This window comes from Pseudopipra pipra, chromosome W, assembly GCF_036250125.1.
Source record: "Pseudopipra pipra isolate bDixPip1 chromosome W, bDixPip1.hap1, whole genome shotgun sequence".
Classification (NCBI taxonomy): Eukaryota; Metazoa; Chordata; class Aves; order Passeriformes; family Pipridae; genus Pseudopipra; species Pseudopipra pipra.
Window position 1 is genome coordinate 12,682,778 of NC_087580.1, and position 22,246 is coordinate 12,705,023.

The following is a 22,246-nucleotide window of genomic DNA, read 5'->3' on the forward strand; positions in this document are numbered from 1 at the left end:
TCACCTCCTTCTTCCCCTTCAGACCTGCTACAACAGTTTTTGAAAATATTGAGTTCCCTTTTGATGTTAAGGACAGCATAATGTTATTGTTAGTGTTGCTCTGTCTGCTCTGTACTGTGTACACCATGTTTAGGGTCAGAACAGGGCCTTCTAGGGAGGTTGTTTGGACACCTGCCCTGGGAGCAGATAATGCTGAGTGGCACGGGAAGTGGGAGGACATCAGCCAGTATTTGGAGAAGTTTTCTCCTCCAATGATCTGGAAATTCACCCCTGAACAACTGCAGGATCCTGTTAGCATGATAAGACTGGTGAAGGGAAAATGCTCTGGCAGCTCCAGAGATGGCCAGCTCACAGCAACCTGCTGGGCCCTGGCCACTGCCTACCGGGCAATGCTTGACATGGTACAGCACTGTCAGGGGGAGGAGAGAAGGACCAAATCCACAGGCACCACGTCCACCCAAACCACAGCTGAGTCAGAGGGAGAAAGAAATGGATCAACTGTCACCGTGTCCACACAAACCATCGAGGAGCCAGAAGAACCACCAGAACCAATAGCAGTCGCCCCTGTCCAGAAAAGGAAATCAAAGACTAAATCAGTCCGTATAGCAAATGATGATGAAGAGGCAGGACCTTCACATCCACCGGAGGAGACAGAGCCAGAAATAATCACTCGGTCCCTATCCCTGGGTGAGCTACGTGAGCTCCGGAGAGAGTTCACACGACAGGCAAACGAGTCCATTCTGACCTGGCTGCTCCGAATCTGGGATGCCGCAGCTAACGATACAATCCTAGATGGGAGTGAAGCCAGACAGCTGGGATCCCTGTCTCGAGATGTAGTCATTGATCAGGGGATTGGAAGGAGGCAGGAAACTCTCAGCCTCTGGCGGCGACTGTTGTCCAGTGTGAGGGAGAGATACCTTTGCAAGGAGGACCTCCACGTACAGCAAGGACAGTGGAACACGATGGAACAAGGTATCCGGTGCTTAAGGGAGTTAGCTGTACTGGAGATAATCTTTTCAGAGGATGAAAGATTCCCTAAGAGTCCAGATGGTGTACAGTGCACCTCCCAGATGTGGTTAAAGTTTGCACGACTTGGGCCAGAAATGTATTCCCGCTACTTAGCAACGCTGCAATGGAGGGAGGGAGAGGACAAGGTGGGAGCATTGGTCAGTAAACTCAGGATTTATGAAGACACTGTCACCGCCCCATTACGAGCCCACGTCTCATCTGTGGAAACCAAACTGGCTGAACACGTCCGAAGCCTGGAAGAGAAAATTGAAGAGGGACACCAGAAGCTAAGAGAAGAAATTAAGGAAGGGATTTTCCATATCTCGCCAGGACAAACAAGAGTCTCTGCTATTAGGAGCCAGCGTCCCCCAGCTAAGGAGAGAAGGTACACTCCACGTGGCGATCTATGGTTTTACCTCCGTGAGCACGGAGAAGATATGAGGAAGTGGGATGGGAAACCCACCCCTTCCTTAGCAGCCCGGGTACGTGAACTGAAAAGAGGAACAAATACCATAAAGAACTCTTCAAGGGTAAACGTTGCTCCAGTCTCTCGTGGGCAAGACTCCAGACGATACAGGAATGATGATACGTCTGATCCTCTTGAAGGGACCTCCAGGTCATACCCACAAGAAGAGCACAATGAGTACCATGACCAGGACTAGGGGTGCCCTGCCTCTAGCCAGGTAGAGGAGAGGGACAATCGAGTCTATTGGACTGTGTGGATTCGGTGGCCTGGCACATCAGAGCCACGAAGATATAAGGCCTTAGTGGACACCGGCGCACAATGTACTTTGATGCCATCAAGATACATAGGGGCAGAATCCATCTCCATTTCTGGGGTGACAGGGGGATCCCAACAGCTGACTGTACTGGAAGCTGAAGTGAGCCTGACTGGGAAGGAATGGCACAGACACCCCATCGTGACTGGCCCAGAGGCCCCGTGCATCCTTGGCATAGATTACCTGAGGAGTGGGTATTTCAAAGACCCAAAAGGACTTCGTTGGGCTTTCGGCATAGCTGCTGTGGAGACGGAGGAAATTAGACAGTTGAACACCTTGCCTGGTCTCTCAGAGGACCCCTCTGCTGTGGGACTGCTGAAGGTTGAAGAACAATTGGTACCGATAGCCACAGCAACAGTGCACCGTCGGCAATACCGCACCGACCGAGACTCTGTGACCCCTATACATAAGATGATCCGTGAACTGGAGACCCAGGGGGTGGTCAGCAAGACTCGCTCACCCTTTAATAGCCCTATATGGCCAGTGCGTAAGTCCAGCGGAGAGTGGAGGCTGACGGTGGATTACCGTGGACTCAATGAAGTCACACCACCCCTGAGTGCTGCTGTGCCGGACATGCTGGAGCTCCAGTATGAGCTGGAGTCCAAGGAAGCCAAGTGGTATGCCACCATTGACATTGCCAATGCCTTTTTCTCCATTCCTTTGGCAGCGGAGTGCAGGCCACAATTTGCTTTCACTTGGAGAGGTGTGCAGTACACCTGGAATCGACTGCCTCAGGGGTGGAAACACAGTCCCAGCATTTGCCATGGACTGATCCAGACCGCACTGGAAAAGGGTGAGGCTCCAGAGCACCTACAGTACATTGACGACATCATTGTATGGGGGAACACAGCGGGCGAAGTCTTCGAGAAAGGAGAGAAAATAATCCAGATTCTCCTAAGAGCCGGTTTTGCCATTAAACGGAGTAAGGTCAAGGGACCTGCTCAGGAAATTCAGTTCCTAGGAGTGAAGTGGCAAGATGGACGCCGTCTAATTCCAATGGAGGTGATTAACAAAATAGCAGCCATGTTCCCACCAACCAGCAAGAAGGAAACACAGGCTTTCCTAGGCGCTGTGGGCTTTTGGAGGATGCATATCCCCGAGTATAGTCAGATTGTAAGCCCTCTCTACCTTGTGACACGGAAGAAAAATGATTTCCAGTGGGGGCCCGAACAACAACAAGCCTTTGAACAAATTAAACAGGAGATTGCCCATGCGGTAGCCCTTGGGCCAGTAAGGACAGGACAGGACGTGAAGAACGTGCTCTACACCGCAGCCGGGGAGAATGGCCCTTCCTGGAGCCTCTGGCAGAAAGTGCCTGGGGAGACCCGAGGACGACCGCTGGGATTCTGGAGTCGGGGATACAAAGGATCTGAAGCCAGCTATACACCAACTGAAAAAGAGATCCTGGCTGCCTATGAAGGAGTTCGAGCTGCCTCAGAAGTAATCGGCACCGAAGCGCAGCTCCTCCTGGCACCCCGACTACCAGTGCTGGGCTGGATGTTCAAGGGAAGAGTTCCTTCCACACATCATGCTACCGATGCTACGTGGAGTAAGTGGATAGCTCTGATCACGCAGCGAACCCGGATAGGAAATCCTAATCGCCCTGGGATTCTGGAAATTATCACCAATTGGCCCGAAGGTGAGAGTTTCGGACTATCCTCTGAAGAAGAGGAGGAGAAGGTGACACGGGCTGAGGAGGCCCCACCATATGACAAGCTACCAGCAGAGGAAAGGCGATATGTGCTCTTCACGGATGGCTCCTGCCGCATTGTAGGGACAAACCGAAAATGGAAGGCAGCTGTATGGAGTCCCACACGGCGAGTTGCAGAAGCGACCGAAGGACAAGGTGGGTCAAGTCAGTTTGCAGAGCTTAAAGCCGTTCAGTTGGCTTTGGATATAGCTGAACGAGAGAAGTGGCCAAGACTCTATCTCTACACTGACTCATGGATGGTGGCCAATGCTCTGTGGGGATGGCTGGAGCGATGGAAAAAGGCCAACTGGCAACGCCAAGGGAAACCCATCTGGGCAGCGGAGATGTGGCAGGACATCGCTGGCCGGGTAGAGAAGCTGAGCGTGAAGGTCCGTCACGTAGACGCTCATGTAGGCAAGAAACGGGCTAATGAGGAGCATCGTAACAACGAGCAGGCAGACCGAGCTGCCAGGATTAAAGTGTCTCAGGTAGATCTGGATTGGCAGCACAAAGGAGAATTATTTCTGGCTCGATGGGCCCATGACGCCTCCGGTCACCAGGGGAGAGATGCAACATACAGATGGGCTCGTGACCGAGGGGTGGACTTAACCAAGGACATTGTCTCACAGGCCATCCATGACTGTGAGACATGTGCTGCCATCAAGCAGGCCAAGTGGGTGAAGCCTCTATGGTATGGTGGACGGTGGTCGAAGTACAGGTATGGGGAAGCCTGGCAAGTTGACTACATCACGCTCCCCAAAACCCGCCAAGGCAAGCACTACGTACTGACCATGGTAGAAGGAAGTACTGGATGGTTGGAGACATACCCCGTGCCTCATGCCACTGCCCGGAATACCATCCTGGGCCTTGAAAAACAAGTCCTGTGGCGACACGGCACCCCGGAGAGAATTGAGTCTGATAATGGGACCCATTTCAAGAATGGCCTCGTAAACACCTGGGCCAAAGAGCACGGCATTGAGTGGGTGTATCATATCCCCTACCATGCACCAGCTGCTGGAAAAGTTGAGCGGTGCAACGGACTGCTGAAAACCACCCTGAAGGCACTGTGTGGGGAGACTCTCAAACACTGGGAGCTGCATTTAGCAAAGGCCACCTGGTTGGTCAACACCCGAGGCTCCATCAATCGAGCTGGCCCTGCCCAATCAGAACTTTTGCGTACTGTAGATGGAGATAAAGTCCCCGTGGTACATATGAGAGGAATGTTAGGGAAGACTGTTTGGATTAGTCCCACCTCAAGCAAAGGCAAACCCATCCGAGGGATTGTTTTTGCTCAAGGACCTGGTTCCACCTTGTGGGTAATGCAAAAAGATGGGGAGACACGTTGTGTACCACAAGGGGACCTAATTTTGAGTGAGAATGGTCTGTAATGTTTCATTGTATATATATATATATATATATGTATATAGTTTTAAAGGGATATAGTTTTTAAAGGGGGTTAATCTGGGCATGACATGGATGGCATAGAATAAGGGGTGGATAATGTCCTAGTTAGGACAGCTGAAGACCAGTTCATCATGGTGGGTGTAACCCAAAACTGTGTATTCTATAGCCTTCCATGCCATTTCCCAGAAACTAGACTATTGTTGTCAATAGACTATTCGCACCCTCTGCCCATAGAGCCTGACTCCTCAGGCTACAAACTAGGTGTTAAGAGGCCTGTGAGATAGGAGGATGCTCTTGTCCTCACACCTTTTGTGGAACTCCCCGCCCTGAGGGAAGCACTGAGCATTCCTGCCTGAACTGGAGGATATATAATCTTGGAGTTTTGGAACATTTTTCAACCACTCTGTGGGATCCAGAGAAAGACTGCAGCTCATCGCTCTCAACCAGACTTAGACCACCCTCAACTGGACTGCAACAGCTTTTTTCCCCAGCATCTCACTGCAATCACCACTTTTGACCAGATTGCAACTGCTCTCCCACCAGCAGGTTCTTCCCCTCTCCCTTTACTTTGGACTCAAGCGGGGCCCAAGGAACACCACTTTGTTCATGCCCCAGGGTACTGGGTTATACATTTGGGTTTTGTGGGTTAAAACCAATTGTTTGTTTGTATGATTGTACTTACTGTATTATTTTAGTAAATTGTTATTCTGACTTATAATCTCTCCTTTGAGTTGAGTTCATTTCCCCTGCTGGTTAACTCTAAACCAGCACAATGGCCGTGGTTCTGTGGCTTGACAAGTTCCAAAGAGTACTTGTCCAGCCCGATGTTGAAGTCCTTAGCTTTTCCAAGAAGTCTGGTGTGGGTATCTTCACCTGGAACAAAGCAAAGAGGAGTCTTTGCTCAGCTCCCTTGCTGATGGAATTACAAGGAGCAGAGCAAACCACAGGTAACAGAAGAAAGTGTCCAGCTTTTAGCTGGATAAGTAATTCCACAGATCAGTACATTTATCAAATGCCAACAGCTCCGTGGGTACAGTGTGAGGATGTCCTGGACACCACCTTAAGCACCTGATTTCTGGGTGGGTTTGTAGAGATTTGTCCCCAGGTGACAGTATTTACAGTGAGATTTGTCAGGTGTGCTCAGGTGACCCACTCAGACCCCAGGCAATTCTGCATCAAATTCATTCGGGTGACTCTAAGGAGCCCCACTCAGTCACAACCCAGGGGCTCCTGAAGGCACCCCACGGGGCTCCTGCCTCTCCCAATCCCTTGTTGCTGACAAGCAAAGATTCCTGGGGGCAGGTGTGAAGAAAGGGAGGTCCAGGGGAGCAAGGGAAGTGAAGCCCATGGCAGAAGGGAACAAAGGTGAGGAAACAAGACACAATGCTCTACAACATTCAATATGACAAAGCACTAGAAAATCAACACCATGAAAGCCATCATCCCCTCCTGTCCAAGGTGTGACCAGCTCCAGGCTGCCTGCCCCCAGCCCAGAGCCGACCTCACAGCACGGGCTGGGCTATAACCAGTGTGCAACAAACGCCCTGGCTTTAGAGAGAACGTTCCTCCAAACTCACCTTGCTCCCCTCAGGGGTGAAAAGTAAGAAGACAACAGCACCAGAGAAGGTTAAGGGCACAGGCTACACAAGGGTGAACTTGGATCCCTCTGCCTGGGCAAAGCAGCTCGGCCAGAGGCAGTAGGGCAGTGCCTGCTGGGAAGGAAGGTCAGGCACCAGCAGTATGGAGATAGAACACCTGAACCAAGTCATCCTCATTTCAACAAGCCCAGAGAATCTGCCTGCTTCTGCCTGCACACAGCCACGCAGCCCTGTTCCAGAGGGAGAATGTGCTACCTGAAGGCAAACCAGCACATTGTCCTGCGGGAAGGAAGAAATTCCCTTCTAACAGACTGAGGTGGAGTGGGGAAGTCCGGCTGTGGGGAGACAGTCCCATGGGCACACCAGCAGAGGAGACCAGACACTTGGCCTTCCTGGGAAACTGAAGAGAAAAGGAGGAACACAGCAAGACAAAGAGACAAGCCCTGACACAATGAGATGGCAAAGAGAATTGAAATGGGCTGTAAAGAAGCAAGGGAGAAGCACAAGACACTGCCAGGAAAGGCTGGTGCAGAAGATGGGAGCAGTCAGTTTGCCAGAGTGAGGGAAAGCCAGACGGCCCTGCAGGCTGGGCCTGTCAACTCTGGGCTTGAAAGGTTATTTTCTGCCTGGAGAAACATGAGCAGCACCGACTGACAGTGTGGTTTCATTATTAAAAGCCAGTCTCAGCTCTCCAGGGGCTCTTGCTGCCTGGTGACTGTGGCCAGGCAGCTGCCAGTGCAGGCAAGCCAGACTGCTGGGCATTCCTGCAGCCACCCTGCTGCCAGTTTCTGCCCTCAGGGGAACACAGGCACAGGGACAGCAAACAGGCACTTGCTACCACACGGGTATCAACCCTTGAGCACCAAATCCCATCTCACAACCTCTAAACCAGGTGATTTGGACTCCCTGCTGTCTATTCCCACCAGCTTGCTCTTGGCACAAGAGTCATTTGAGAAACTGTTTCCTTGACTGAAATTCAAAAGGTCTCAGTTTTCCTCTTTACAGTGCAACACAATTGCTGACATTTTTCAACTTCTTCCTTCTCAGCTTTTGTGGGCAATTGCAAAACAATCACACTTTGTTCAAGTGAAGGTGGAAACCCTCAAGAGCCCATTGCTCTGGATGTCAGATACCACCAAGGCACGGCCAAAATCAGGGGAGAATCCTCAGCACGGGAAAATTCCCACCATCTTGCAAATCCAAGGTGGTGAATCTGGATGGGCCACAGCTGATACTTGCTCTGCTGTAAACCATGGGGGTTACACCACTCTCCTCTTCTTCTAGCACAGTGTTAAAGTGCCACATCCCAGCACTTACCTTGTCTCTATTCCTCAGAAGCAGGGCCGTTTCACAGACCTTGCCAAGGACATAGTTCTGAAACACCAGCTTGGATGGGACAGGCTCTAGTAGGAAGGGATTGACTGCTCCTCACAAATGGACAGGCCAGTTACCAGCTTCTCTGTCCCATCCAACTTCCAAAAGCAGGATGTGTGTTTGGAGTTGGGTGAACCAGGCTGGTTTGAGCATCATCCAACACCAAAACCATTCCCATGGTGCCACCGGTAACTCTCAGCTCTCACAGACAGCTTGCAGGAGAGCTGGCACTGTTGGCATTGTCTGATGGCATTTTAGGTCTTATCAGGGCAGGCCCTCCTGCCACCCAGGCAGAGAGGTTGGCTGTGAAAGTCCATCCTGGAGATGCACAGGGAGCCAAGAGCTGGGCTCCTGAGTGACATCCAACAATGGACAGGGGGATGGGACTGACCAGATGAAAGTGTCTCAGGCAGAGCTGGACTGGCAACACAAGGGGGAATTATTTCTGGCTCCCTGGGCCCAGGACACCTCAGGTCCTCAGGGAAGAGGTGCAACATCCAGCTGGGCTTGTGATCCAGGGCTGCATTTAACCATGGACACCAACTGCCAGGTTCTCCAGAACTGGGAAACGTGTGCTGCCCTCAAACAGGCCAAGAGGGTAAAGTCCCTGTGGGGTGGGGGATGATGGCTGAGATAGAGATGTGGGCAGGGCTGGCAGATTGATCCCAGCACACTCCCCAAACCCACCAAGGCAAGCTCTACGTGCTGACAATGGTGGACACAACCCCTGGAGGGCAGGAGACACCCCCTGTGCCTCCCACCACTGCCCAGAGCACCATCCTGGGCCTGGAAAAGCAAGTCCTGGAGACATGGCCCTCCAGAAACACTGGAGTTGGACAGCAGGACTCTTTTCAAAAACAACCTTGTGCACACCTGGACCAGAGAGCTCAGCATGGAGTGGATGGATCATATTCCCTGTCCTGCCCCAGCCTCTGGGAAAGTGGAATGGTAGAGTGGACTGTTCCAAACCACCTGGAAAGCAATGGGCAACGGGACCTTCAAACCTTGGGATGTGCATTTAGCAAAAGCCACCTAGTTAGTTAATCCTGTAAGCTCAAGAGAGAAAACTCCAGGCCAATTCAGTGTGTAAGATCAGCTCAAAAGAGCAGGTCCTTTAATCAGGCCCACAGGCCCAGGGGAACACACACGACGCGTGCCCTCCCAGGCAATGGTTCTACAGTTTTATAGGATGGTCTGTCCAATGCCAGAACTCTCCACCCCCCAGTTCTGCCCAGTTCTGCCCCCGACACGGCCCTTGGGGAATTGGGTTTGGGGGCTTTGGGACCCCTTCTTCCTCATCTTTCTCTTCACAGCACGTACAGTCCTTGGAGCGCCTCCAAAGTTCTGGGCTTGAAGGTTGCTTTGTCTCTTGTGGGATCTTGTTGTCCAGGCCTAGGGTGTGATGTTGTTCAATAGAGGTGTTTTTTCTACAATTCTACCTTGAAAAGAAGTCTAAACACGCTAAAGGAATTTAGAAAGTTTGATATCAAATGGGGTAATAAGATTGGGTCTGTGTAAACTACTGTGCTAAAGGGTGGCATATAATACAGCTGCAGGACTTTTGCATTAGACCTCTGATGGCCCATCAAAGCCCATCCCCCCTCGACCAATCTTGAAAGGCAGGAAAAACCCTTTTCCCAGGCCCTGCACGGGAACTCTGCGCAGGCCCAGGAGATGTTGGGGGCTCGAGGCACGGCCCGGGACACTGTCCATGGATATAATAACTCATAACTTCTTGGAGTGTGGGGGCTTCCCTCCCCCACCCCAATGGATCAAGGCCACCACTTCAACTGACAGCCATTGGAGCTGCAACTGCCAAGTTCCATCTCTGGACCCCGTGGGCAGTGACTATAGACAGCTTTCCACTCTCGTCTCTGCGTTCTCTTACTCTCCCTTACCCTTATCCTGCCTTTCCCTTATGCATTTTCCCTAAAGGTTCTCTCTATGCCATGTTGCTGTAGATGAGAGATAGAGATGATAACACCCAAAATGGCAACATACCTGTTTACCTTTGAAACAACATTGTTCTAAAATAAACCCTACATATATGTTTTCAAACACCGATTATTCAGTGTCGTTTCACTCTAATCCACCCCAAGGGATTTATTAATAAGAACCTGGGTTACCCCCCCCTTTCTGGGGTGGGTGGTAACAGACCCCTTGTAGCAGGATGTTCTACCTGGAAAAGAATCTCGTCAGAGAATGCAAGCACTGCCAGCTCTCTGTGGGGAGTTACTGCTGGTGCCAAGGGGTTGGTTTAGTGTTGAACTGGGCCAAACTCAGCCTGGTTCCCCAGCCTTCCAACACACATCCTGCTTTTGGAAGCAGAGTTTGACAGGTCAGCTGCTCACTGGCCTGGGAATATGTGACTGCTGATCCATCACTGGAGAAGCATAAAAGCCCAGGGCCAACTTTGACAGAGCAGATTCTTCCACAGACTTTGTTGAAGTGTGTGCAGCTTCTGCCGTGAAGCAGGGACAGCTCTTGATGGTCACTGCCCAGGGGGCAAAAGAAAGAGAGAGCTCTGCCTTGATTTATTTCTATCAGACCCCGCCGGGCCCTCCCCGCTTCCTGCCGGGATCGGACACCGCCGGCGGCCCCGGCCCTGCCGGGCTCCATCAGCCTGAGGAATTGCTCCGGAGGAGGGGTCGGGGCTTCCTCTTGGGCTTCGTCTCCCTGGCGCTGGGAGCTCGGCTTCTACCTGTGCCAGAAGGTGGGGGGGGTCCCAGGGGGTCGTGTGTCCCCCCAGAGTGTCTGTGCCCCCCCGGGGACCCCCCATCCCGGTGTCACCCCCTTTGCTCTCCCCATAGAGCTCCTGAGCCGGCGGCGGCCACAACCCCTCCCTGGGGCCTCAGGCCCTGCCTGGACCCCCTCCCCATCCCCACGAGAATAGCTCCCGCTATGATTCCAGTATGGTGCTGGATCCCAGTTGCCTCCAAGGTGGTCCCAGTTGCTCCCAGCCACCCCCAGGATGGTTCCTTTCACTCTCAGGGACTCCCCGTCTGAGTCCAGTCTGGCCCCAGTCACTCCCAGTCACTCCCTGGAGGATGCCATTTGCCCTCCGCATGGTCCCAGTTGCTCCCAGTATGATCCCAGTATGAGTCCAGTCACCCCCAGTATGATCCCAGTGACTTCCAGACACGTCCAGTAGAAAGCCAGTTTGATCCCACTCATCCCCAGTATGGCTGCAGTCCCTCTCACACACTCCCAGTATTATTGCAGTCACTCCCAGTAGGACCCCAGTAGGACCCCAGTAGGGGCCCAACTGCTCCCACTCTGATCCCAGTTGCCCCCAGCATGGTTCCAGTTGCTCCCCTTCACCCCTACTATGGTTCCAGTCACTCCCAGAATGATCTCAGTCACTCCCAGCCACTCCCTGGATATCCCAGTTGCCTCCAGCATTCTCCCAGTCAGTCCCAGTATGATCCCAGTCTCTCCTAGTAGGATCCAAGTTACCCCCTGCATGGTCCCAGTTACTCCCAGCCACCCCATTGTAGTTCCAGTCCCTCCCAGTCTCTCCCAGTATGACTCCAGTATGATCCCAGGGACACCCTGTGTGGTGTCAGTCACACCCAGGATGAACCCAGACATTCCCTGGCACTCCCAGGATAAAGCCATTTGCCCCCAGCAGGGTCCCACTTGCTCCCAGTCACCCCACTGTAGTTCCAGTCCCTCCCAGTAGGATCCCTGTCATGGCCAGTCTCTCCCAGTATATCCCAGTTGACCTCAGCCTGCTCCCAGTCAGTCCCAGTATGATCCCAGTCACTCTTGGTCTCTCCCAGTATATCCCACTTGCCCCCAGTGTGGTTCCACTCACTCCCAGTTGCTCCCAGTAGCTTCCAGCATGATCCCAGTTGCTCCCAGCAACTCCCAGTCACCCCCAGTGGGGTCCTAGTCGCTCCCAGTATGATCCCAGTCACCTCCAGCGTGATCCTGCTTATTCCCAGTATACCCCAGTTGCGCCAACATGGTCCCAGCTGCCCTCAGAACGCTCCCAGTCACTCCCAGTATGACCCCAACCGCTCTCACTGTGGGCCCAGTTGCTCCCAATGGGATCCCAGTTGTGCCCAGCATGGTCCCAGTTGCTCCCAATTGCTCCCACTGAGATCTCAGTAGCTCCCAGTTGCCACAAGTGTAGAACCACTTGCTCCCAGTATGATCCTAGTCTGATCCCAGTATGATCCCAGTACATATGATCCTGCTGGATCCAGTCTGGGTCTCGGTGTATCCTGGTGTCCCCCCTGTCCCCCCACCCCGGTGTCACCCCCTTTTCTCTCCCCACAGAGCTCCTGAGCCGGTGGCGGCCGCAGCCCCTCCCCAGAGCCTCGGGCCCAGCCTGGACCCACCCCGTCCCTGCGAGGATTTTGGGGGGTCGTGTGTCCCCCCCTCCCCTGCTGTCACTCTGCCTCCACCCGGCTGCTCCCAGTGATCCCAGTAAAGCTTCCCAGTTCTCCCCAGTCCCGGTTATTGGGGGCAGTGGGGGAGGGGCTTGGAGGGTCTCTGTGAGGTGGAGCCGAGTTTGGGGGGGGCAGAACAGGCCCAGGATGGATCGGGAATGGGGACCCCCCTGTGTCCCCCCTGTGTCAACCCGCTCTGGAGGGGCTTTGAGAGGGCACCTGCCCCTCAATAAAGCACCCAACTCACACCAAAAGGTGCTGGGACACCCCAAAACCTCCCCACAGCTCCCCAAGGACCCCCAAACACACTCAGAGCCCACCCAGGACCCCCCCAACCCCTTTTCTGGGGGATTTCTCTGGGCACTGGTGGTGCTGGGAGCCCCCCCGGCTGCGGGAGAGGAGCTCTCTGGTGAGTGGGGGGTGGGAAGGGGGCAGTTGGTGGGAAAAGGGGGGTCAGAGGGGATAAAGGGGTGGTGGGACCCCAAACTGAGTGGGAGGGGAGTGGGACCCCCCAAAAGTGGAGGGGGAGGGGCACTGAGGTTTGGGGGATGATGGGAAATGGGTGGGAGAGGTCAGAAGAGTGGGGAAAGGGGAGGGTGGGACCCCCAAACTGAGCATGAGGGGGCTGGGGAGTGGGGGATGATGTGGAAGGGGTGGGAGAGCGGGGTAAAAAGTAGGGATTGAGACCTCAGAGTGATCCTGGTTGGGCTGGGGATGGAGTGGACCATGAAAAAGTGGAAGGAACAGGGAGAAGGGTGGAAAAGGGGAGGTGGTCTGGTGGGTCTGACGGTCCCATGGGTGTGGGAGGCATGTCTGGATGCACAGGGGATGTGCCAGGGCGAGGGGCCCGAGGGGACATGCGCAGTCACATATAACTCTATTGGCTGAAGAAGTCACATGGTATACAGGGATTTAAGAGTGGGAATTTTGAATAAAGTTCTCTTTGACCACACCACCGCACGAGAAGCGTCTTTCATTCCTTGTTATACAAGGACCCCTGCTACAAATGGCGATCCGACAGGGATATTTTTAGCTTATATTAAGTGAGATATCTATCCTGGATCAGGAGATCAGCTGGTGACCCCGGGATCGTCTCGATTTTCGGAAACGGGGGTCTTGACCACAAAAAACCTTGACGTCAATAAACCCCATGCTCTTAGTGGCGTCTAAGAGACGGACAGTTAGTTTAGCGAGCTCAAAAATAGTAAGATAGTGCACGGAAGAAGAGAAGAAAGAAGTTGAAGAAGAAACCGAGGGGTCAAAGCAGCCACCGGAGAGAGCGGAGAGGGTCAACGCAACATCAAAAGCAGTGAGTCTGTCTGGAACGCACCCCGCACGTCTAAGACTGATCCCTGGATGAAAGCGTGCCTGCAGCTTGGAGAACGAGCCGCGGAGCACCTTAAGATCGTCAGGGAAAGGCCTGTTTGTCCCCTAAGTGTCGGTCATCTGGTAAAGCGACCCTTCGCTACCGACTGTGTGGACCACGTGCAAGAAGCGGTTTGCCGCTGCCGCGTCTTAGCAACCCCAGCCACCGCTGACCCCCACGGAGCCCCCGTTCCAGTTTTCTGTCCAGCAGAAACTGGTCGCGGCTCCCCGCCTGCTCGTTGCTGCTGACTGACCCTGCGGCGTGCTTAAAAAGCACTGCCAGCAAAAAGCCCTTGCGCTGTGTTCAGACCGCGCGGGCTTTACCGAGGCGCCGAGCCGCGCCTTCCCATACAGCGCACTCCGACCCCCGCGCCGCCCAGCGAACCGCGGGAGCTCCCGGAGCCGCCGCTGCCACCGCTGCGAACGCCGCGCTCACCGGAGACGGAGCCGGGACCACGCTGAGCCGTCGCCACGTGACTGAGAGGCCGCCGCCAGCGTCGCCGCTTCATTCGCCGCTTTGCAGCCCGCGCACGCCGATCGCCACAACCCCAGGTCACCGCCTCTACAGCCAGCCCCCGCGCTCGTCGCTACAGCTGCCCGTGCCTGCCGCCGCCGCTTGCCGCTTGCCGCCTGCACCGGGACATCAACCGCTGCCGATGGGACGCCACAGCCCAGCCGACAGTGAGCCAACACAAATCAACAAACCGACAGACCCTCTTCAGCAGCGCACCCCAGCAGCGCCGAGTCTCAAAAGGTAACATGGGGAACTTTTTCCCTACCGAACTATCACGGGACACAGAAGCACTGGCTGCTCTGCTGAATCCTTACTATGTTCAGGTTACAAGGGCTGAACTATCAGAGTTGGTGCGGCTCATTAAAGCAGCCGTACCAGAACTGCCTCTAGTTGAAGCCCTCAACACTCACATATGGGACAAAATAGGCAATCTTATCAAACTCAAGGCTCAGGGAGGGGATCCCCAAGCAAACAACGCTTATCCAGCCTGGCAAGCTATAATGACTGCATTAAGCAGATCCCACCAAAGAACGACGGACACATACACCCCCACTCATGCTGCAACCAGCAGCCCCACTTTTACGCGCCGCAGTTCAAACACACAAACCGCGGCGGGGGGAGGGGGTGGAGCCGTTCACAATTCAACTCCGGGGAAGGGAACAGGGAGCCCGAGGGACACGGACCGGCGGGAGGGAGCGGGGCCCCAGATGCGAGGTTCCAGTCCGTGGGACAGCAGCAGGGGGTCCCGTGACGGGGGTGGGGGGGCTAGCCCAGCTTACTTGCCAACCCATCCCGCGCATGAATGCCGAGTACGTGCCCAGGGGCGGGCACCACCATCTCGCCCGCCACGCGGTACGGACACCGACCCGTCCTTCCCCACCCCTGCGCCGTCTTCCCCAACCACCACCACCGCCCACCCACAGGCAGCTGCTTTCGCCGGAGCTGCAGGGGGGGGGGAATGGGAGGAATGGGGGGAGGAGGAGGCGGATTTGGGGATAGCTCCGCTGGCAAGGGATGAAGCGACATACCGAGAGGGTACAATTGATAGATGGGCTTTATGTAGAGAAGAGGCATTGCGGGCTGGAGACTTACAAGCATGTCCAGTAATTATCGGCCCACGTCAAAGCCGCAGATTCCAACCATTACCACATGAACTAACCAAAGAACTGAGACAGTTAATAAGAGAAACTGGTGTATCATCCCCTAACACGCTTGCATTTTTAGAATCACTAAGTTCCACATATATCTTCATGCCTCATGACTGGAGAACCCTGTTACAAATAAGCCTTTCTAACACACAGTACAATGTATGGCTGAACGATTTAAGAGAAATCTGTTCCGCCTATGCTAATGACCCGCAAGCAGGGGTATCAGCACACCAACTCACAGGGGATGGGAACTGTCGTTCCATAGATGCTCAAACCGGGTACAATAGAGAGGTATACGAAGTCATTGCAAAACATGCCATGCGGGCAATAAGGAAATTACCCACATCAGACAGAGACGCAAACTTGTCATTTACAAAAATAGTACAGGGCCCAACAGAACCTTATACAAAATTCCTAGATCGGCTGCAATCTGCTCTGGATAGGCAGATTGAAAATGAGGAAGCCAGAGAAATCCTTAGCAGAAGACTGGCTTTCGAAAATGCTAATGTGGACTGCAAGAGAGTTCTGCAAACCCTTCCTAAGAGGGAAACTTGCAGTATCTCAGAATTAGTTCGTGCCTGCCGGGAGGTAGGTTCTTTAACACGTCAATCAGATTTGCTAGCAGTAGCACTGAGTACTCAGTTAAGGACACAGCAGGGGGCCAGACCCAGAGAAGGTTGCTTCATTTGTGGGGCCCCCGACCATTTCCAAAGGGACTGCCCTCAGAAACCTCTAGCATTGGTACCTCGAAAGCAACCCAAAACAAGGAGGATGCCAAAAAACTGGAGGCGAGGGGCGCTGTCGCACGCCCCGGTACAGCAATCGCATGCGACACAAGGGAACAGGCTGGCGATTTGTGCCCCCCCAACTCAGCCAGCGCTCTGTACCCCTATACCCCAGCCAGCAATCTGTGCCCCTCCACCGCAGCCAGCGCTGGGCTGGACTTATCCAACAGGGACACAATCCTCATAACTTCCACTGAGGTGGTGCTAATCCCGACCGGGTGTTGGGGTCCCCTTAATCCAGGGGTACATGCACTGCTGATTGGAAGGTCCTCCACCACTAGAATGGGTTTGTTTGTGCTGCCAGGTGTAATAGACTCAGATTCTCATAGTGAGATTCTAATAATGGCTTGGACCCCTTCACCCCCCTGCTTCATCCCGAAAGGACAGAAGCTTGCTCAGTTAATCCCCTTCTAGAGTGCGTCGCCTGCAGGGGAGGGGGGGAGGGAGCGGGGTTCAAGGGCCTTTGGCAGCACGGGACAACCACAAGTTTACTGGGCAACAGCCATCACAGCCACACAGCCGCTCATGACGTGCCAAGTTAATGGACACCAATTTACAGGCCTTTTGGATTCGGGTGCCATATGTCCTTTATGTCTCCATCATAAAGGAATGGCCACTTGACTGGCCCACTGTTTGCCCAGCTGCAACCATTCAAGGGGTGGGAGATACACAAAGACCCAGACAGAGTGCTCAAGTACTCACTGTCTTGGGGCCAGAGGGACAATTAGCAAAGGTAGCTCCATTCATAGCTCCAATCCCTTGCTCTCTGTGGGGACGTGATATACTTTCACAGTTTGGCACAGTCATGCAAATACCTCCTGCAAGCAGCCAGGCTTTTCAATAGGGGCCATTGGTCAGCCTTCCCAAGCACCGATTAAGCTAGTCTGGAAAAGTGACCAGCCGGTCTGGGTAGACCAGTGGCCCATGAAAAAAGAAAGGCTTGAACATTTAAAAATGCTTGTAGAGGAACAATTAGAAGCAGGACACATTGTAACGGCGGAGGGGGTCAGACAGAAATGCACACAAATCAATATGATTGGCAAAAATGTCCGCTTTATTAGAGGACAGACAGCTTATATGCTGCCTGTGACACACAGACATGTGATTCTTCCCCAGGTTACATTGGATACAGAAGGAAAACATACTGTGGTGTACAGTACTAATTGGATATCAGCAGGTGTCCATAAAACTTGTTTTCCTGCCAGAACAACTCCTCCTTCACCTTGGCACAAGGCCTGCAGCCATATTAGTGGCGCAGTATTTTTTTACTCTCTGCACCCAGCCATGCCAAGGTGAAGGTCTCAGAAATGCAACTGAAATTGTTCACACAATTTCTGTCCACCGACAAATCCCCCGTTGAAGTTTGAACAATTTAAATTGCATTTCTGTAACATTCCTTATTGTATCCATAACATCTCAATAAATCCAAACATACAATAACACTACTGTCATTAATAAACTTAACAACCTATTGACCCTAAGATGTGTGCTCTCAAAGTGTGCCTAAAAGTGCTTCTTTAAATGTAGGGTTTACTCTTAAAACTTCCACTCCGTCCAGAACATCCTTGGAAATGGAACTCCATTAAACTCTGGACCATATGTCTTCCGTTATTCTTTTTCACACCTTGGCCCTTGAATAACACAATGACATAATCATATATTAACACTGGATCTTCCGTTTCTATTGCACTCTTTGCATACCATTCTATTGCAGCCCGGAGAGTTTGTTCAGGATTTCTTGCCATTTTATGGAAAGGTATCGGTGTATTTGTTTATCCAAAAGTGTTTGTGTAAGTGAATATTCACACATATACATGCATACATTTTCATTCATTCCCTTTCACACGGTGGCCACCATCATTCAAATACACTTCACACACGCATACTTTTGAATCTCATTTCACTGTGTCTCATGAGTTACGAAACCATACTAATTCTCTAGTACCTTATGGTGTTAAAGCTTCTCCACCAAACAGGTAAACTTTCCTCCACCAATACCCAGTGAATAATCTAAGATCTTAACCTTCTATAATTATATACTTCAACATACTAAAAAATTGTACTCCAACAAAACTAAAAATACTGTGTCTTAACAACACTAAAATGTGCTCATAATGCTGACAAATTGTGCTCCTGTAATACTTACTTTAAAGTTCGTACACTCTCTTAAATCCTTAATTTCATGTGCTTAAAAAAATATACTAAAAAGGTGTATATGACTAAGAAAAACTATGCATATAATACCAAAAAGAATTGTGCTCCAAAAACTGTGTTCTAACAATATTGAGGAAACTGTTAGCCACAACAACTCCTGATGTTACCATTGTTACCTGCAGAAAACAGCATCAACCTTGTTCTTTCTTTCCAAGGTTTCATTCATCATGCAGGCAGCTACAAACACCTGTGTACAAAAAAAAAAAACTTAACATATGAAACAACTTTTGCAAGGGAACTGAGGGGGCTGCCACCTGTTCTCTCCCTGTTTCTGTCTTGCAAAAGTGTGTTACAAATTCTTAAATCACTGACCCCTATACCAAATACATAGCATTGTCTGGCAACTTGGTAGTAGTTTTCAAACTGGACAAGCAATTCACCCTTTCAAAGTTTTTCTAGTTTGGATATGATATAGAATTTTACCCCAAAAATTGTTATTGCACAATCACATATAATCTTGGGAAGACTCGTAAGCCAAAAGGTTTCTGTCATATGCTGATTCCAAATAAATCTTGCTACCCACTGTAACACTACTGAGATGAAACACAGACAAATACAAGCACTGCAAAATAGTTAATGTCTGATGTAGAGTTCCCAAACCTCACCAGTCTGCCTGATCTTCACAAACATCACTGATGTGACATGAGCAGCACAGAAACAGATCGTTGTATACAGCGACAACCCTTAGGCCTCAGGATGCTAAAAGTTCTATAGTTTTCCATTGTCTTCCTTTCCCTTTAGTGACACGTCTGCCCTATCTCAGTCAAGAAATCATCTTCTAAATTCACATCTAAACAGACATTCCTCTGCTCCACAGTTTGCACAGGCAACACGGAGACAAAAGGTGTTTTTCGCAGAGTGTGATCTTTTGGCAGCTCTGGATTAGTTGTGGGGAGAGAATCCTCCTCTTTCCTAGATACCAGTGACAAGCAGTCTGCAGTGGAGCTGCTTTCCAAACAGATGAATGTTTGTGTCCATTCAGTGGTATACCTATTTCTGTTTTCTCACTTTTTTTTCCTTGGCAAAGGCTGTTTGGTTCAAGTTGGTTGCCAGAATGCAGGAGTGCTTTTGATTCCTGAGTATGTTCTACCTCAGTGCTGGCTTCCTGCAGTTCATCTTTGTCCACTTCTTCATGCATCAGGCACAGATTTGTATTAAACTCACATTGAACTTCACAAGCTACAATATTAGTAGGTTTCTTTGGATTCTGAGATACACTAATGTCTTTAAAATCCTTTCCACTGCTGTCTTCAGTTACACTTTGGACTTTGGCTTCTGGATTGTCAGGAAAACTTTCAATCTGTCCATGTTTAATTTCCAATATATTTTTTTTTTTCTAAGTTGATTGCATTACTGGACAATTGGTTAATTATTTCTGCATCACCATGTGTTTGAATTCATAATGATTCAGTGAAGACAAGTCTTCCTCCTTGGATTCATATTCTTTGTGAGATACGAATGAAAGCACCTCTGGCATAACCTCTGCCAAACTATCTGTGCTTGTTTCCATACAGATTATCTCTTTTTCAGACATCTCTACTGGTGCTGCAGATTGGCTGTAACTTGCACTGACAGCAACAGCTAAAGGGTGACATCAATATGTTGTCTCCTGTGAGGAAAAATTCTGTCTCTGTTGTTATGTCTTCTGCAGATATTTGTCCATAATCTGTTTCTTACATAGTTTTCAAATTACTCTCCCCAGACCTGAGGAGACATTCTGTAACAGTTGATTCTGCTCCATGTCCAGCCAGTGTCTGAAACTCATAGCTGCTTACTAGAGAGCAGTTCTTATTTGCTAAGTCACTGAGAAAGAAACCTCCATCACAACGTGTTGGTATTTTTTGTAGTGGCAAAAGCTGCCCACGGTTTCCAAATTGGATGTGTTTTATTGCAGATGTCCGTGTTGAGGTCATATTATGAGCAAGTCCCATAGAAGATTCAGCAGTAGATGCACTGACAGATGCACTTCCCCTGCCTGAATCTGTCACACTTAATTGTGCCATCAAGTTATTATAGTCATTGTCAAGCTCATCTTTTGAAAAAGTTCGCATTTAAGTCTATGACAGTGAAAAAATACTGTTTGATCATTCTGTTTAATACTCAGCCTTAAGCTACATGTGCAGTTCAGAAGGATATAGAAGGCCAGATTCCAGCTTGCAGCCGGTTCCTTAGATGTGATCTACATCATCTGCTCGTATTTTTAGTTCTTTTATCTATGAAATTTTGGTAAGAGAACAAAATTCACAACATAAGCAGCACAAAGGAAGACAAATAACTAGTTCTAAGAACATGTAACTCCATGATTGTGGAACAACAGCACAGAACAGGTAAAAACCACACCCGTTATATTAAAATCCTAAATCACTCACAGGTTTTAATTAATTTCCCGAATGTAAAGCTAACTAAATCTAGCTTTGAGATCGTTTTATTGGGAGGCAAACTAGAAAAATTTTACTAAATTCAACCTGACTCTAGTAACTCAGCTTTATTGCAATCTCTACTGATTTCCTGACAGATTATCATGTGGTCTCCAGACATTTCTGCTTTATAAATCAAATGGGCATAAAAAGTTCTAATTCACGCATCAATAGTTTCGGAAAAGTGTAATTTAGCAATCTGCTCTTTTATCAGTATAAAGTAAACACATGCATTTTGCATCTTGTTAGGTTATTTTAAAAATAATCTGAAATTCATGTAGTATAACTGTTGACATAACATCAGTGCCAAGAGAGATAAGTCAAACTTCACAGCATAGTGTGTGCCTGAGTAGTGTTTTTATAAAAGCAATTAGGCTGTATGCTATATCAGCAGTTATAAAACATTTAAAAACATATAATACGTTTCGTTTGACCAAACTGCTCTGTACATACTGTACGAATCCACGACAGAAGATATATATTAAAATCTGAAAAAAAATGTACTTGCTGCTATGTTATAAATAGAATATTAACAATTGCTTAAACAGCACATGAAATGCAACTCAAAGTTGCAACTCTGTCATAAACACAGAAGAAAAAAAAAAGGAAAAAATAATGAATTCACTAAGCTTGACCAAGGAAAAGAAATAATATCAGACAGGAATGTAAACTAAACATCCAAATGTTAAAATCAGCTGAGTAAACCTTTTTAAATACAATTCTAAAGATGTGATTTCCACTGTCACAATAACTTCTCAGTTTATAACAGGAAGATAGAGAGATGTTTTACCTAAGAATTAAGGAAATCCTCAGTCTGCTAGCTTTCCATTTATCTTATTTGCAGATTTGTAGTTTTTGGTGTATAAGTTCTACTCTCTCCCTAGTTCTGAGAAACTGCTGGAGGTGGTTTGAGTCCCACCCAGTTGCTAAGCAACAAATGATCTCTATTGTGTGAACCTTATGTCTCCTCCTGCTAAGACTGAACACGAAATTTGGGCAGAAGGTCTTTACAGGGGTAAAATGTAACTAAAAACAAGGCAATTCACTAAAGTTTTTATATAAAGATTCATTCTCTGGGAAACTCTTAAAATTTCTTGCATGCTAACTTTTAGTAAAACACAATCTTTTAATTTTAAGTTATCCACAAGTGAGTAGAAGGACTAAAGAGAGAGATTCTGCTTTCTGTTCTCAATTACCGACATGCCTGGATTCTGCGGGGCAACTCCCCCGCAAACCAGTCACCGCCGAGCTGCTGTTCCCCGGGCCTCTCCACGCACCGTGCAGCTCCCGGGGATCCCCGCAGAAGTCTGACTGGCTCTGCAGAAGTAGCTGTCGGCGTTGCCTTTGCCGCCGAGGTGCCCCTGCTGCCTTTTGCCGTGGCTGCCAGTGCCGCCTCCCCCACGGCCGAGCCCGGCGCAGCGGCAGCCCCAGCGCGCAGCTCCCACCCCTGGCGCGCGGCCCCAGCGCCCGCACGCCGGACTCTGGCAGCTGTTTGAGTAATCCTAAAGAGGAATTTTCATGCTGTTATGTGTACCCGAGACACTCTAACGGGA

General features: G+C 50.3%; 1 protein-coding gene and 1 long non-coding RNA gene across 3 annotated transcripts in view; both read left to right on the forward strand.

The window, feature by feature from the left end:
• LOC135406163 (uncharacterized) overlaps positions 1-22,246 on the forward strand; it is a 396,593-nt gene that overhangs the window by 310,922 nt on the left and 63,425 nt on the right. The gene's annotated exons all lie outside the window — the stretch shown is intronic.
• Positions 1-22,246, forward strand: part of LOC135406295 (zinc finger protein 135-like) — a 107,811-nt gene that overhangs the window by 58,687 nt on the left and 26,878 nt on the right. The window lies entirely within an intron of this gene.